The sequence below is a fragment of the Berghia stephanieae genome, chromosome 1, assembly GCF_034508935.2.
Source record: "Berghia stephanieae isolate SIO BIC M18660-M18661 chromosome 1, UCSD_Bste_1.3, whole genome shotgun sequence".
NCBI lineage: Eukaryota > Metazoa > Mollusca > Gastropoda > Nudibranchia > Aeolidiidae > Berghia > Berghia stephanieae.
This window is the reverse complement of record NC_088360.1, coordinates 26,615,489-26,631,207: the sequence shown is the minus strand read 5'-3', so window position 1 is coordinate 26,631,207 and position 15,719 is coordinate 26,615,489. Positions and strand designations below refer to the sequence as shown.

Below are 15,719 nucleotides of genomic sequence, written 5' to 3'. Positions count from 1 at the left end.
ACAAAGAGGTGATGACGTCAATGTCGTTCTAACGATGAGATAATATAATACACAATACAATCGTCCCATCTGTTTTGCACTTTGTTTATAACACCTCAGGTAGGGATCGGCCGAATGTTAGCCAAGCTCATGTTTCCTCTTGTCCACCTGACTTCTCAGGAAATATGAGTAGATGGTTCCGTTAGCCAGATCCGGTGCAAAAGTACTCTGTTAAACCGTAGCCATCGTTTTGTTATAGCCTGATACTGAAATCCAAAAGGACTGGCAGTTTGACGTCATTATTTGGTTTTTGCACCGCCTAGTGAGTTGTCGTTAGTAGTGCTCGTGGAAATAAGCGGTCCCATTGGTTGAACTATTGAATACAACTCACGATTTGTTATCTTTTGTGGTAAAAGACTGGTATTTTGACGTCATTTTTCGGGTCAGTATCAGGCCACAACTTTACGAAGGCCACGCTATGACACATCAGGCATGTTAGTCATGCTCATGTTTCCTTGGGCCACATGACTTCTCAGGAAGTACGAGTTCCGTTAGCCAGATCCGGTGCAAAAGCACTCTCTTAAACCAACAAAATCGCTCGGGTAAAAAAGTAGTATGTGTAAATGCACGCGAATTAATCTGGCAACATGGTGAACAGATGGCGATTCTCAGCGTGAAATGGCCGAACCGTTTTCCATAGTGGATTTTTAAAATAATTGTTTGGGTGAACAGTTGATTGAAATACATGTAATACGCTTCAACAGTCCTAACGTCATTTCCCTCGTAATGATGCATGATAACTTAGTAACTGGCTTTAAACTATTGGAACAATGGCGGACGCCCTTATGAAATATTTCTCCGACGAGCATAAAAGCGTATCAAGAGTTTTAAAAAAAAACATCATAAATCTGATCATGTTTCGACTTTTATACATTCTGATCACAAGACATATGAAAAGTTCTAGCCAGCGTGAAGAATACATAGTACCCATTTTCTTTGTTTAGAACCACGATGGCTGCCGTTGCTTGGCGACGTGACATCAGACTATTGAATCCAATTAGGAAAAGGTTTTTCAGTCCGTAGCCATCAGTAATACTTAACACGTATGATAACCCATGACGCCTGAAAGGCGATTTTACAAAAATTTTCCAACAGACACCACACAGTGATAACGGTCAGGGTATTCATTTTACACCTGAGTAATTTGAGAGAATTTGAGTTAAGAGTCTTATTATTCCCTGCGCCACGCAGAGCAGGACTTGAACTATGAGCCCGTCGGTAGAAAGGCGAGCGGCTTACCACAAAATCATTTGTGACACCTCGTCTCAAAACGGAATTAAGTCGAGATGATTAAGATGCTGAAAATGGAATTTGTAGCCAGAAATATCATGCTTAAGTTGAGTTTACATGCTTTATTAGGGAATATCATATTATACTGTGGTAAATACCAACGTTTCATATTTTTGACCAGTTTAACTATAATTTGACTTTTTAGTATCTGGTCCATCCCGACATAATACCGTTTTGAGACGAGGGGTCACATTTGGCCACACACCGTTTTGAAGCATTGGGTTACACACATTATATAATATGCATTTTGGCTGCAGACGGGTTTCTAATTCATCAATGGTATGGGATTTCCCTGTCGCCACGTATTTACTCTTCTCCGATTCGGTCTTCGATGGGATTGTTTGAACAACAGCGATACGCGATGTATGAACGGGTGATCAATTATCGGGATGGGGTTTCGGCTATGATTAATATGAAAATTATGATGACAATCAAATATTATATCGTCATCTTCATTATCATCATCTTCATCATCATCGTCAACATCATCATCATCATCATCATCATCATCATCATCATCATCATCATCGTTATTATTATCAACATTGGTTACCCCTGCCATTACAACCACCAACACCACTACCACTATCATCTTCATCAGCATCATCCTTCTTAACCACTCCCATAGGAATCATAATAATATTTATAAGGGGCAAAAATTATATTAAACTCGAAACCATAAGCATTGTCTTGAACACCTTAACACATCCGCTTAGAACAGTTTAAAAGCAGGAAATGACGTAGTAATATTAAAGAAAAATTGCTACCACAAACTGACACTTCATCTTGATCTTCATCTAAGACCTGTATCCTTACAACTATATAATGAGGGAGCGGGTTTAGGTTAAGAAACTTGAAACAATAGCCAATATACGATTTTTTCATCACTTTGTATTGATTAAATGAGTTATTTTTTATCGTGCCAAATAACACAACGAGCTTGCGAGTATGTGTTATTGGCCGATAAAAATTTAATGAGTTTAATTGTTTTTGTTTGTTTTTAAGGGTTTTACGGCGCTTGCAACACATTTAGGTTATATCAGCGCCAGTAAAAAGGAAGAAAAGGGGAAATTCTAGAATTACAATTAAAGCACCCAAGAAAAAGTAAGACATAGAGCAACTGGGAACAAATAGGGATCAGATGTAGATTTCAATAGCATACCATCAATGCACATATAAGTCTCATCCAGACAGAAGCACAGATTCCAACAAAGAGGAATACACTCACATGCTTACATTATACATTCAAAATAAATATAATAATACATAACAGAGATGATTTACAAGGAAAAAAAATCATATCCTAAAACAATCACTATGCATTTGACTGTTGCCCTCCCAGCTAGGACTCCGACTAGGGCCAGGACAAAACCAAGTAATCTCATTCCAAGACAAAGACAGAAAGCATGTTGGAAAACGGATATAAGGGGATAGAAGACACAATATGTACCCCCCTGCCCACTATGGGAGGTCAGGAACCCCACCCAGAATGAGTTTAATAATTTAACTACAAAGAAATGAAAGAAAACGTTTATTTTATCCCTCTAAGTAAGATTGTTAAATATTTCGTGACCAAATGTTATGACATTACTACTTCTATTCGGAACAATTTATATCTTTCACCATCTGGTTGAAGGACAATTTGACCCACGTTTGGTTTGTATTAGTGCGCACTAAAAGATTATTTTTAATCGCCATTCAGAAGTCTTTTACACCTTATTTCACACCAATAAAATGTGCTAAAATATTCTGCAATCGTTGAATATTTGTTTTTATTCAACTCGTTCAAAGAATATTCAATGATTACGGATTTACTAAGAAATGATAAGGTTTTCCAATGTGAGGTGTGGAATAATAATCTCTATTTCATTAATAATAAATGGACCCCCCGTATTTATATTTGTACTTTATATCAGTTGGTCAATCAACTATTATTTAAGCCAATAAAATGAGTGAAAATATGCAATTAAGCGGCTATGTGGTCTTGTGGTATGAAACTCGCTTTCGAATCGGATGAGCCTAGATTCCAGCCTCGCTTGGCGCATAGTTGAGTCCTTGGAAAAGGCTCTTTATTCACATTCTCTCATCGTACTCATGCATAAAATAAAAACCTGGCCGATAACAGCAGCATTGTCCATCGCCAAACAGGCCCCATGTCTCGTTCTGTATATGGTACGTGTTGCTGTTGGCCAGGGACCCTTTATGAAGCGTTATGAGCACTTTAAGGGGTATTGCCCTATATAAAAGCGAAAGTTTTTTTGTTTGTTGATGTATCAAAGTTTTATTCTACCGGTTCAAACGTGGCCTTTGTAAAGTTATGGCCTGATACTGACCCAAATATGACGTCAAAATGCCAGTCTTTTGCTACATAAGAAAACAAATCGTGAATTGTATTCAATAGTTCAACCAATGAAATAACTTGTTTCCATGAGCTCTACTAACGACAACTCACTAGGCGGTGCAAAATCCAAATAATGACGTCAAACTGCCAGCCCTTTTGGATTTCAGTATCAGCCTGTAACATAACGATGGCTACGGTTCAAATCATTACTAAACGAATATGTCTTTAGTAAGAAAGGAAAGCTTTTCCAAGGTTGGGAGAGGAGTAATAATATGAGATATTGAAAGGTGACGGAGGAAAATCCACTGAATAATATTTTTTTTGAGCTTTTATATAGCGCAATATCCACTAAAATGTGCTCAAATCGCTTTACAAGGGGTCCCTGGTCAACAGCAACATTTAACATGTAGGACGGGACATGACGCCTGTTAGGCGATATTACAATTTTTCGGACAAAGACAACGCTGTTAACGGCCAGGTACTCATTTTACACCTGAGTCCGGTGAGAGAATGTGAGTAAAGAGCCTTTTCCAAGGACTCAACTATGCGCCGAGCGAGGCTCGAACCCAGGACCTTCCGATCCGAAAGCGAGTGTCATACCACTAGACCACATAGCCGCACATAATAATAATAATATTGTGATCGATACTGGCTCCTTTGTTGGTACAGGGACTGTCGGGACATCAATCTCGTTTGGGTTGTTCCCCGACCTTGTCATTATTTATTATCCATCAAAGGTTACGGCGATGAGACAGTTCCCTTAATAATAAATGTCTGTGTAATGTATCTATCATCCCCTTCCATCGCCTATAGATAGTATGCGCTTGGCTAAGAAGCTCATAACATTGCCATCCGGAAGTAAAACGGACCAACACACAAAACTGTGTGTATCCGTGAACGTTTATAGTCGGGTTAATACAGTTCAGTGAGCATTACTCATAAACGCGGATGGCAAAAAAACAATAACAAAGACCTGAGTGACGTCATCTTCGAACTATCTATAGATAGAATGCGCTTGGCCAAGGAGTTCACAACATTGCCATCCGGAAGTTTCACGGACCAACACACAAACTCTGTGTAACCATGAACTTTTATAGTCTGGTTAATACAGTTTAGTGAGAACAACTCACAAACGCGGATGGCAAAAACAATAACAAAGGCCTGAGTGACGTCATCTTCGAACTATCTATAGATAGTATGCGCTTGGCTAAGAAGCTCATAACATTGCCATCCGGAAGTATGACGGACCAACACACAAAACTGTGTGTATCCATGAACATTTATAGTCGGGTTAATACAGTTCAGTGAGCATTACTCATAAACGCGGATGGGAAAAAACAATAACAAAGACCTAAGTGACGTCATCTTCGAACTATCTATAGATAGTATGCGCTTGGCTAAGAAGCTCATAACATTGCCATCCGGAAGTATGACGGACCAACACACAAAACTGTGTGTATCCATGAACATTTATAGTCGGGTTAATACAGTTCAGTGAGCATTACTCATAAACGCGGATGGGAAAAAACAATAACAGAGACCTGAGTGACGTCATCTTCGAACTATCTATATAACTCGGTGAGCAAGCAAAAAGAGGATATTATACTTGAAACTTGAACCAGATTGTTTTCTCGAAAATAACGTGTAAATCATGTGTATCTATGTAGACTGTAGTCAATGATCACTTAAAGAGTCGATCCGCATCGAAGAACATGGCGCTTTGCTTGTTTGTTTTTTAAGCATCTACTCAACAGTCGGCATGGTGTGTTGTGACAATGGCTGCATTTGTTATTGATTTGAACCCCCCCCCCCCCCCCCGTAAAAAAAACCCAAAAAAACCCCCAAAAAAACCCAAAAAAAAACAAAAAAAAATACAAAAACAAAAAAACAACAAAAACAAAAACACAAAAAAACAAAACAAAAAAAAAAAACAAACAAAAAAAAAATCTGCTGCTGCCACTAATGATTATACTTATACCCATATCCCTTATTTTTTATGATTATTTTTTAAATATTTTTTGTATTTATTTTCAATTCCACTATATTTATTTTCCAACAATAGTCTATACGTTTTTATATTTCATTTTATATTTCACTTTCTAAACTGCATTACACAGTTCCTCCCCGCCTCCCCTCTTGTCACTAAATTAATTGCACACTTTTTAGAAATATCTAGTATTCTATTGTGACGAGCGATTTTCTTTCACTGCGTGATTTCTTTATCATTCGTCAGCGTCTCGTTTCAAAACCACTTCAAACCTAGTGGACGAGACATATAATAGATTAACTCCTCCAGTAAGATAACCAAACATGAACAGTCTTTCTCCAATAAAGCTCCAAATCTTTCTAACGGAAATTTTGGTCGTTAGGTGGTAAACATTTCCATTGTATAACGGAACACTCACTTTCAGCTTAAGGCTTATTTACCTGTTCAAATTGTCTGCCCATTGTATTCATGCCACCTGCTAATTACCTTTCCCAAACAAGTCTCCAACGTCCCTAGGCCCTGAGGTCTTGTCTCGTTCAAGAGTAGCTCAAATTACAATTAAGGTCTAGTCTCTCCGGTAATTATCCATTATTCTTTCTTACCAACGCATCTGGATATCATTGGCTATCTAAAACAGGAAATTCTTCTGATTGGCTATTTTCGTTTCACAAAACCAAATTCATATCTGAATCTGATCACACACACGCTAAGAAGCCCACAAGAAAAGAGCTATCTCTCCAATTTCAAACTTGTAAAAGTTTGTCTATCTCGGCTGGAGGTAAAATGAATTATTGGTTAACATTCAAAGTTGAACGAGATATTACTGTGAATTCAATTTAATCTATCTATTATTAATATTATAGTTTGTGTATATATTTTAATTGTGCTATTCCATGGATGTTCGTAAGTTGGAATACCTGTACAAAACTATATCTATATGTATCTTATTTTATAGTCAACAGTTGTTTATGATCTATGTTATTATTTCATTTATATTCAATATATATATTGCTTGAATGTCTGTACCCCACCGCCAATCGCCGGCCACACATCATAACTTCAATTATAATTAATAAAAATAAATAAAGAAATACCAGGGACACAACCCTGTTAAATTCTCATCATGTAAGATAGCTCGACTGTCAGTTGATGTTTAAACCATATACCAACTACCATTATCATGGAGTTACTGCTTCCCCTTGCATTTGTCGGCAAATAAAGGCTATTATGATGTGTCGCTCAAGGACGATTCGGTGGCGAAAGACAAACTCGATTGGTTCTAAGACTTTGTTGTTTTAACTCTTAAATTGAAGGTCCTTGTCCTGATCCTGATTCCTGGCCATTTTCCTGGTCCCTTTCCGTGTCATTGGAGCACCCAGTTGTGCCGAATCCCTGCATCCCAGTCCTTGAACAGCGGTAAAACCCTGATGTCAGCCTAACTACAACACACTGTTGTGATGTCCAGAAAACTCTGCAAAGCAGGCGCCAACCCTGGAACTAGCTGATACATTTGCCTCAGTCAAGCAAGCCGACGGGATAAAGATAAGCCAAACGGGCTTATAACATTTTCAAATGTATTTTCCACAGACACATATGATTATATCAAAGTAACAAATAAATATATAATAGATTAGAGCTATTCTTCCTGATATTAAATAAATACTTATTCTTTCTATCTTTTCCTGTAACAATCTAATTAAACTTTATGTATAGAATTGTTATTATTGCATTTGGGCGTTACTATTGTCTTGACTCACTTGTTATTAATACAATTAAGTTATAAGGGACCCTAAGGCAATTCTTAATCACCCCTAGATTAAACCTGAGCCGTTTGTGATATAGGTTGAGTGGTGCAGCTGGTAACGAGAGCCATAGCGCGTATACTAGTTCGAATCCAGACCATTGAGCTATCGGTTGGACTCGATCCCACAAATTAACACACAACCCGCCACAAAATGGTAGGCTCGTCCGGGATTATGAATCTTTAATATAATATAATATGTGAGTCATTAATTTAGATATAATATTTAAACACCCATTCTTTACTTCTGCTACTATCTCAATTTAACAATAGCATTCTATTACATTGGGGGCTCGTAGAATATATCTACCTTAAATCAAACCAATCAATAAATCATTTGATTAATTAATTACAAATATCATAGGGAAGAAATCTTATTTATTATTGAAAAGTCACTGTGGTTACATTTGAAATTGGAACATGCCCATTTTTCTATATTTTCACTAATCTATAATTAGTTTACTAACACTGATTTATGATTATGATTATGACAACCATGTTATTTTAATTATGCATAATTAGGCAACGTAATTTTAAAGCAGTTTACAAAACATAAATTGTTATTTCATTGCCACTTTTTTATGCCATTGTTGGCATAAATTCTGGACCTTCAGCCGAGAATACCCCCCCCCCCCCCTGCCGAGAGTAACCCCCCCCCCCCTTTCCGAGAGATACCCCCCCCCACCCCTTCAAAAATTAAGTTAAACATATCTTAATTAAAAATTACAGTCACTCTAACTTCAAGTTAGGTCATCTTGCAAGTTGTTGTTTACACGTGTAACGGTAAATAGTATTAACTCTCTATTGACACGAGCACGCCAAATTTAGCCCCAGGCAATAACTACTCTTTCTCAGCATTGTGTGACTGTGTGTGTCATATATTGAAATTTGGCTTAGCGAAACCTAGCTTTTCAACAGTGTGTTGTCACTTACTTCACTATCATTCATTATCTGTGCTGCAGAATTCTTCATTCATTTTTAACCCTTACTAGCAAAGTTCCATTTGTTTGCTTTCTGCCCTACTCTTTCTGGTTCAATTCCATCTATCGCATCATTCTCATTCACCTTCTGCAGTTGTTCAATCTGTAATTAATCAGCCATGGCTACTGGTGTTACAATTAGACGCGAGTTTATCCAGTTAGGAAAAGAATTAGGCCTATCAGGTGAACAGTTATCCGCCTACGTGACGGAGAACGCGGAAAAAGAGATTGCCAGATTAGAGGAAGAGGGAAGGCGGAATAACGAGCAGAGGAACAAAGAGCCAGGCGGAGTTGTCGTACCAATAAGGTCGCAGGTTCAAACCCCACCACCGCCGCGAAAATAATTTTTATTCTCTATTGTCTTCTGGCACTTTTCTACTCACTTCATATCTTGTTGTTACCAACATAAGTGCCTGCTCCACTCACTTTTCTGAATTAAAAATTCACCCCATACACCGGAGCATACTCAATGTCTCAATCGTTTCTATGTTATATGTTTGTGATGAGAATATTGGCTATTAAGCTTAACTGCTGGTCAAAATTACTTCGCGATGGTGGCGAACGAATCGGCGATCTCAAGAAGTGGGTGAGAGAGGGATCTAGAAATGACTTTGGGTTTGAAACGAATATTTTGTGTTCGTGGATAGCTCACACGGTAGAGCCACGCTCTCACCTGCCAGGCGGAGTTGTCGTACCAATAAGGTCGCAGGTTCAAACCCCACCACCGCCGCGAAAATAATTTTTATTCTCTATTGTCTTCTGGCACTTTTCTACTCACTTCATATCTTGTTGTTACCAACATAAGTGCCTGCTCCACTCACTTTTCTGAATTAAAAATTCACCCCATACACCGGAGCATACTCAATGTCTCAATCGTTTCTATGTTATATGTTTGTGATGAGAATATTGGCTATTAAGCTTAACTGCTGGTCAAAATTACTTCGCGATGGTGGCGAACGAATCGGCGATCTCAAGAAGTGGGTGAGAGAGGGATCTAGAAATGACTTTGGGTTTGAAACGAATATTTTGTGTTCGTGGATAGCTCACACGGTAGAGCCACGCTCTCACCTGCCAGGCGGAGTTGTCGTACCAATAAGGTCGCAGGTTCAAACCCCACCACCGCCGCGAAAATAATTTTTATTCTCTATTGTCTTCTGGCACTTTTCTACTCACTTCATATCTTAGAGGAACAAAGAGTTGGAAATGGAATTGGAGACAGAGAGAGAACGTGCTCAAGCGGAGAGAGAGCGTGCTCAGGCAGAAATGGAGCGCACACGCCAAAAGGAAATAGAAGTTTCTTTAACAAGGGAAGTTGCAGAAAACCGGCTCTCTACCCATAGCCCCATTCCATCTAGTCAGGGAAATGGAAGTATTGATAAAGTAATGTCGTTCCCGGTAGAAACTTTCAACCCACACATTGAAGGGATTGATCAATGGTTAACGCGATTCCAGGAACTAGCGATCTCATATGATCTTCCGGAGGACAAATGGGCACTCAAAGCGTCTCAGCATCTCAAGGGCAAAGCCTATGATGTTTACTCTCGCCTGACACAGGACAACAAAAATAACTTTCAGGAGCTAAAGTCATCCCTACTGAGACACGTTGATGTCACCGCAGAATCCTATCGTAGAAGATTCCGAACATTAAAGAAGGACAGGCATGAAACATACCACCAGTTGGCAGATCATCTACAACTCAGCCTCCAACAATGGTTGAAACTATCTGGCAACCCAGACACCTATGAGGGATTAAACCAGCTTATCATGGTGGAACAGCTGAGAGATGCAATGCCCCTGGATGTCCGTCGTTTTGTCGATGAGCAAGGCGCTCATAAACTGGACGATATAGTAACATGTGCTGACCGGTTTGCAACAGCGCAAGAAAATCACCTCACCGAAAGGAGACAACACCGGATTCAAAACCCATCCACCTCACATGAAGATAGAGCTACATCTCCACCACCATATGAAAAGAAGAATAACAATAACCAATACGAAAGAAGTAACACAACACAACACAAACAACACGTATACTGCAAGAACTGTAATATGAAGGGACATTTGACAGAGGAATGCCGTCGCGACAACAAACGTAACGGCCATCAAAAGGGAAAACCTGTCAGTGTAAATGTAGGTCGCACAGTTGGGAACCACCCACTTCATAAAACAAAAGAATCTTCGAATCACCCTCCAGTCATTGACACAGTCAAGGTAAATGGACAGAATGTGACCGTTCTCTACGACACGGGATTAGACTATCACGCGGTCGTAGCACGAGACCTGGTTCGGCCGGACCAATTCACAGGCGAGATTATCGAGATTCAATGCGCCACTACAGACAGCCCATCTCTGCAACTTCCGATAGCCAATATCGAAATAACCTCTCCATACGTAGTAGGAACCATACCTGCAGGAGTGCTAGACGCACCTACTCACCCTCTCATCCTTGGATGCAAATACGTATTTCTCGGAACGCGCAAACACCCATTTCACGCCTGTCACATAAGGACAAGAGCACAGGATCAACGGAATATGCCGCCGTTATCACAAAATCCTGGACCAAAGGAAATGAAGAAGGCACAGACCGAGGACACGACTCTCTCACGCTACTTCGCCAAAGTGACGGAAGCTAGTGACAAGAATAAAAAGGGAGATTTCATAATACAACAAGAGTTGTTATACAGAGTTTCTGGCAAAAGACGCCATCAGATCGTCGTCCCCTCTACACATCGCCGACAGATTCTAGACATGGGACACAACATACCTTTCAAAGGACATGTGGGAATCGCTGCCACAACGGAGCGCATCTCAGCCCACTATTTCTGGCCTGGTATTTCGGATGACATCAAGAGCCATATAAAGTCATGTCAAAAATGCCAATGGAAACCAGATCAAACAAACACAGCTCCAGTAACCTTAGGTTCGATTAGGACTGTAAACGCTCCCGTTCAACACGGGCGCAAACATCAAGAGACATTATTCACGCACAAAGAGACGGAATAAAAATGATCTCAAGCGATGGAATAAAGATGATACATGGAAATGGACTCACAAGGTTTCACGAATTTGGAGTCAGAATGATACCAGGAAACGCAGCAAGAATGTTTCACACAATCTGGATCAAAATGAGGCCAAGAAACAGAATCCAAATGTATCAAAGATATGGAATCAACATGATACCAAGAAAAGAAATCAAAAAGATGCCAAGATAAGGAATCATTATGTTGCCAAGCAACGAAATCAGGGAGGAACAATAACTCCTGAATTTAAAAATGTTGGACAAACCAGGAACGCTTCACACTGCGAGGACGATTTCTACGCTATAAAAAAGACTCTGACGTCACAACCCGTGCTGCGCTTACCTGACCCCAACCAACCTTTCATTCTGAGGACAGACGCAAGTAAAATTGGAATAGGCGCATCGTTACTTCAACCTGACCTCGATGACCCTACAGTCCTACACCCTGTTGCTTACGCAAGTAGAAAATTATCGCCTGCGGAACAAAGATACTCAACAGTGGAGCAGGAATGTCTTGCCCTGGTATGGGCCATACAAAAATACCAAATATACCTTTATGGACGTCACTTCACTGTTCAATGCGACAATCAGCCGCTTCTATTTCTGGCCACAGCTCAACAATTAAACGCTAAACTCATGCGTTGGTCGCTAATACTACAGCAATTTTCGTTCCATGTGGAATTCATCAAAGGCACTGATAACCATAAAGCCGACTTCTTAAGTCGCCATCCGGTATCCGATGACGTCACAACAACATAACTGTACTTGCAGTACTATCTTATTGTCCACAATTCTCAGATGATTTTAAACGAGACTTAATTTTAATCTCACAAGGAGATTTTTCAAGAGGGGGAGAATGTGACGAGCGATTTTCTTTCACTGCGTGATTTCTTTATCATTCGTCAGCGTCTCGTTTCAAAACCACTTCAAACCTAGTGGACGAGACATATAATTGATTAACTCCTCCAGTAAGATAACCAAACATGGACAGTCTTTCTCCAATAAAGCTCCAAATCTTTCTAACGGAAATTTTGGTCGTTAGGTGGTAAACATTTCCATTGTATAACGGAACACTCACTTTCAGCTTAAGGCTTATTTACCTGTTCAAATTGTCTGCCCATTGTATTCATGCCACCTGCTAATTACCTTTCCCAAACAAGTCTCCAACGTCCCTACTAGGCCCTGAGGTCTTGTCTCGTTCAAGAGTAGCTCAAATTACAATTAAGGTCTAGTCTATCCGGTAATTATCCGTTATTCTTTCTTACCAACGCATCTGGATATCATTGGCTATCTAAAACAGGAAATTCTTCTGATTGGCTATTTTCGTTTCACAAAACCAAATTCATATCTGAATCTGATCACACACACGCTAAGAAGCCCACAAGAAAAGAGCTATCTCTCCAATTTCAAACTTGTAAAAGTTTGTCTATCTCGGCTGGAGGTAAAATGAATTATTGGTTAACATTCAAAGTTGAACGAGATATTACTGTGAATTCAATTTAATCTATCTATTATTAATATTATAGTTTGTGTATATATTTTAATTGTGCTATTCCATGGATGTTCGTAAGTTGGAATACCTGTACAAAACTATATCTATATGTATCTTATTGTATAGTTAACAGTTGTTTATGATCTATGTTATTATTTCATTTATATTCAATATATATATTGCTTGAATGTCTGTACCCCACCGCCAATCGCCGGCCACACATCATAACCTCAATTATAATTAATAATAATAAATAAAGAAATACCAGGGACACAACCCTGTTAAATTCTCATCATGTAAGATAGCTCGACTGTCAGTTGTTGTTTAAACCATATACCAACTACCATTATCATGGAGTTACTGCTTCCCCTTGCCTTTGTCGGCAAATAAATGCTATTATGATGTGTCGCTCAAGGACGATTCGGTGGCGAAAGACAAACTCGATTGGTTCTAAGACCTTGTTGTTTTAACTCTTAAATTGAAGGTCCTTGTCCTGATCCTGATTCCTGGCCATTTTCCTGGTCCCTTTCCGTGTCATTGGAGCACCCAGTTGTGCCGAATCCCTGCATCCCAGTCCTTGAACAGCGGTAAAACCCTGATGTCAGCCTAACTACAACACACTGTTGTGATGTCCAGAAAACTCTGCAAAGCAGGCGCCAACCCTGGAACTAGCTGATACATTTGCCTCAGTCAAGCAAGCCGACGGGATAAAGATAAGCCAAACGGGCTTATAACATTTTCAAATGTATTTTCCACAGACACATATGATTATATCAAAGTAACAAATAAATATATAATAGATTAGAGCTATTCTTCCTGATATTAAATAAATACTTATTCTTTCTATCTTTTCCTGTAACAATCTAATTAAACTTTATGTATAGAATTGTTATTATTGCATTTGGGCGTTACTATTGTCTTGACTCACTTGTTATTAATACAATTAAGTTATAAGGGACCCTAAGGCAATTCTTAATCACCCCTAGATTAAACCTGAGCCGTTTGTGATATAGGTTGAGTGGTGCAGCTGGTAACGAGAGCCATAGCGCGTATACTAGTTCGAATCCAGACCATTGAGTTATCGGTTGGACTCGATCCCACAAATTAACACACAACCCGCCACATCTATATCAATTCGTGCTTCCTTACAAAGGAGCATAATATTTCCTGCCAACCAATGTTTTGTTTATTCATCTTAACTACGCCACTACCACATTATCTCATCCATCTGTTGTGTTTAATCATCCTGTTTTGTTGATAAAGGGGAAACCCGAAACGTTCATTTGATCTGTTTTTGTAATTAAATTGAAGATTACATTGAACTTCACGTTATTATTTATAACAAAAAAACAAAACAAAAAAAAAAAAACCCAAACAAGCAAAAAAAAAAACAACAAACAAACACAACAAGAAAGTAGCGAATAGCGCCCTCTGTCATCCACCTACGGAGCGCCCCTTGAGATACTCCATATTACAGTCCGTTTGTCCGTTCATCACCTTTTGTCATAGTTTAGCGATAGCTTTTATATAACGCAACGTGCAGTTAATGTCCTGAAAACCACCGCGAGGACGAGAGACGCATGCGCACTCCAACATGACGTTCTCTCCCTAATAACTTTTCCGCCGGTGACGTCACAGACTATGGGTGACATCCAATCAAGGGACGCTACTCTTACACTAATCTCATTCCCTATACCACGGGACATGGGGCCTCTAAGCGCTGTTACAATTTATTATTTTTGACAGAGATAACTCATTTAACACCGTGGTGCGATGAAAAAAATATAATAGATAGAATGCGCTTGGCCAAGGAGTTCACAACATTGCCATCCGGAAGTATAACGGACCAACACACAAACTCTGTGTAACCATGAACTTTTATAGTCTGGTTAATACAGTTTAGTGAGAACAACTCACAAACGCGGATGGCAAAAACAATAACAAAGGCCTGAGTGACGTCATCTGCATACTATCTTTATGTAAAAGACCTAGCTTTGCATCGCCTAGTGGGACACGAACCGGAGACCCACAGACCCGAAGGCGAAAGCCATGGAAAAAGACCACAAATGTGGACAAACAATAGGTAGGTACTTCTATATTTAAATGTATAGATAGAATGAAGTTGACGTCACTCAGGTCTTTGTTTGTTTTTTTTTTTTTGTTTTTTTGCTATCCGAGTTTATAAGTAATTTTCACTAAACTGTATTAACCAGACTATAAACGTTTAAGGTTACACATGATAGTTTTATGTGTTGGTCCGTTGTACTTCCGGATGGCAATCTTGTAAGCTTATCAGCCAAGCGCATGCTATCTATACAGTCTAGATAGTGCGCGCTTGGCTAAGAAGCTCAAAACCTTGCCATCCGGAAGTATAACGGACCAACACATAAAACTGTGTGTATTCATGAACGTTTATAGTCAGATTAATACAGTTCAGTGAGCATTACTCATAAACGTGGATGGCAAAAACTAATAACAAAGACCTGAGTGACGTCATCTTCGAGCTATCTATTGTTCAATTCTGAACTTCTTGAACTTAAAAATGATTTCGTTAAACATCCGGTCCTGCTTCCAACCACTCTCCAATCCCAGACAGACATCCGTAAGTATCAAATTAACCAGTAGATTTCTGACCAATCAAAACATGGAATTTGTGACACACCTTCACACGTGTTCGGACAAACATAGTTGGTTGTTGATAAACTATAACGTGAATGAAATGGACCTCTCTCTAATCATTGTTATTGTTTTCATACCGCCGAAATGGGTG

At 39.3% G+C, this 15,719-nt stretch overlaps 1 protein-coding gene across 1 annotated transcript in view; it reads right to left on the bottom strand.

The window, feature by feature from the left end:
• Positions 1–15,719, bottom strand: part of LOC144971058 (leukocyte tyrosine kinase receptor-like) — a 144,398-nt gene that overhangs the window by 66,074 nt on the left and 62,605 nt on the right. The gene's annotated exons all lie outside the window — the stretch shown is intronic.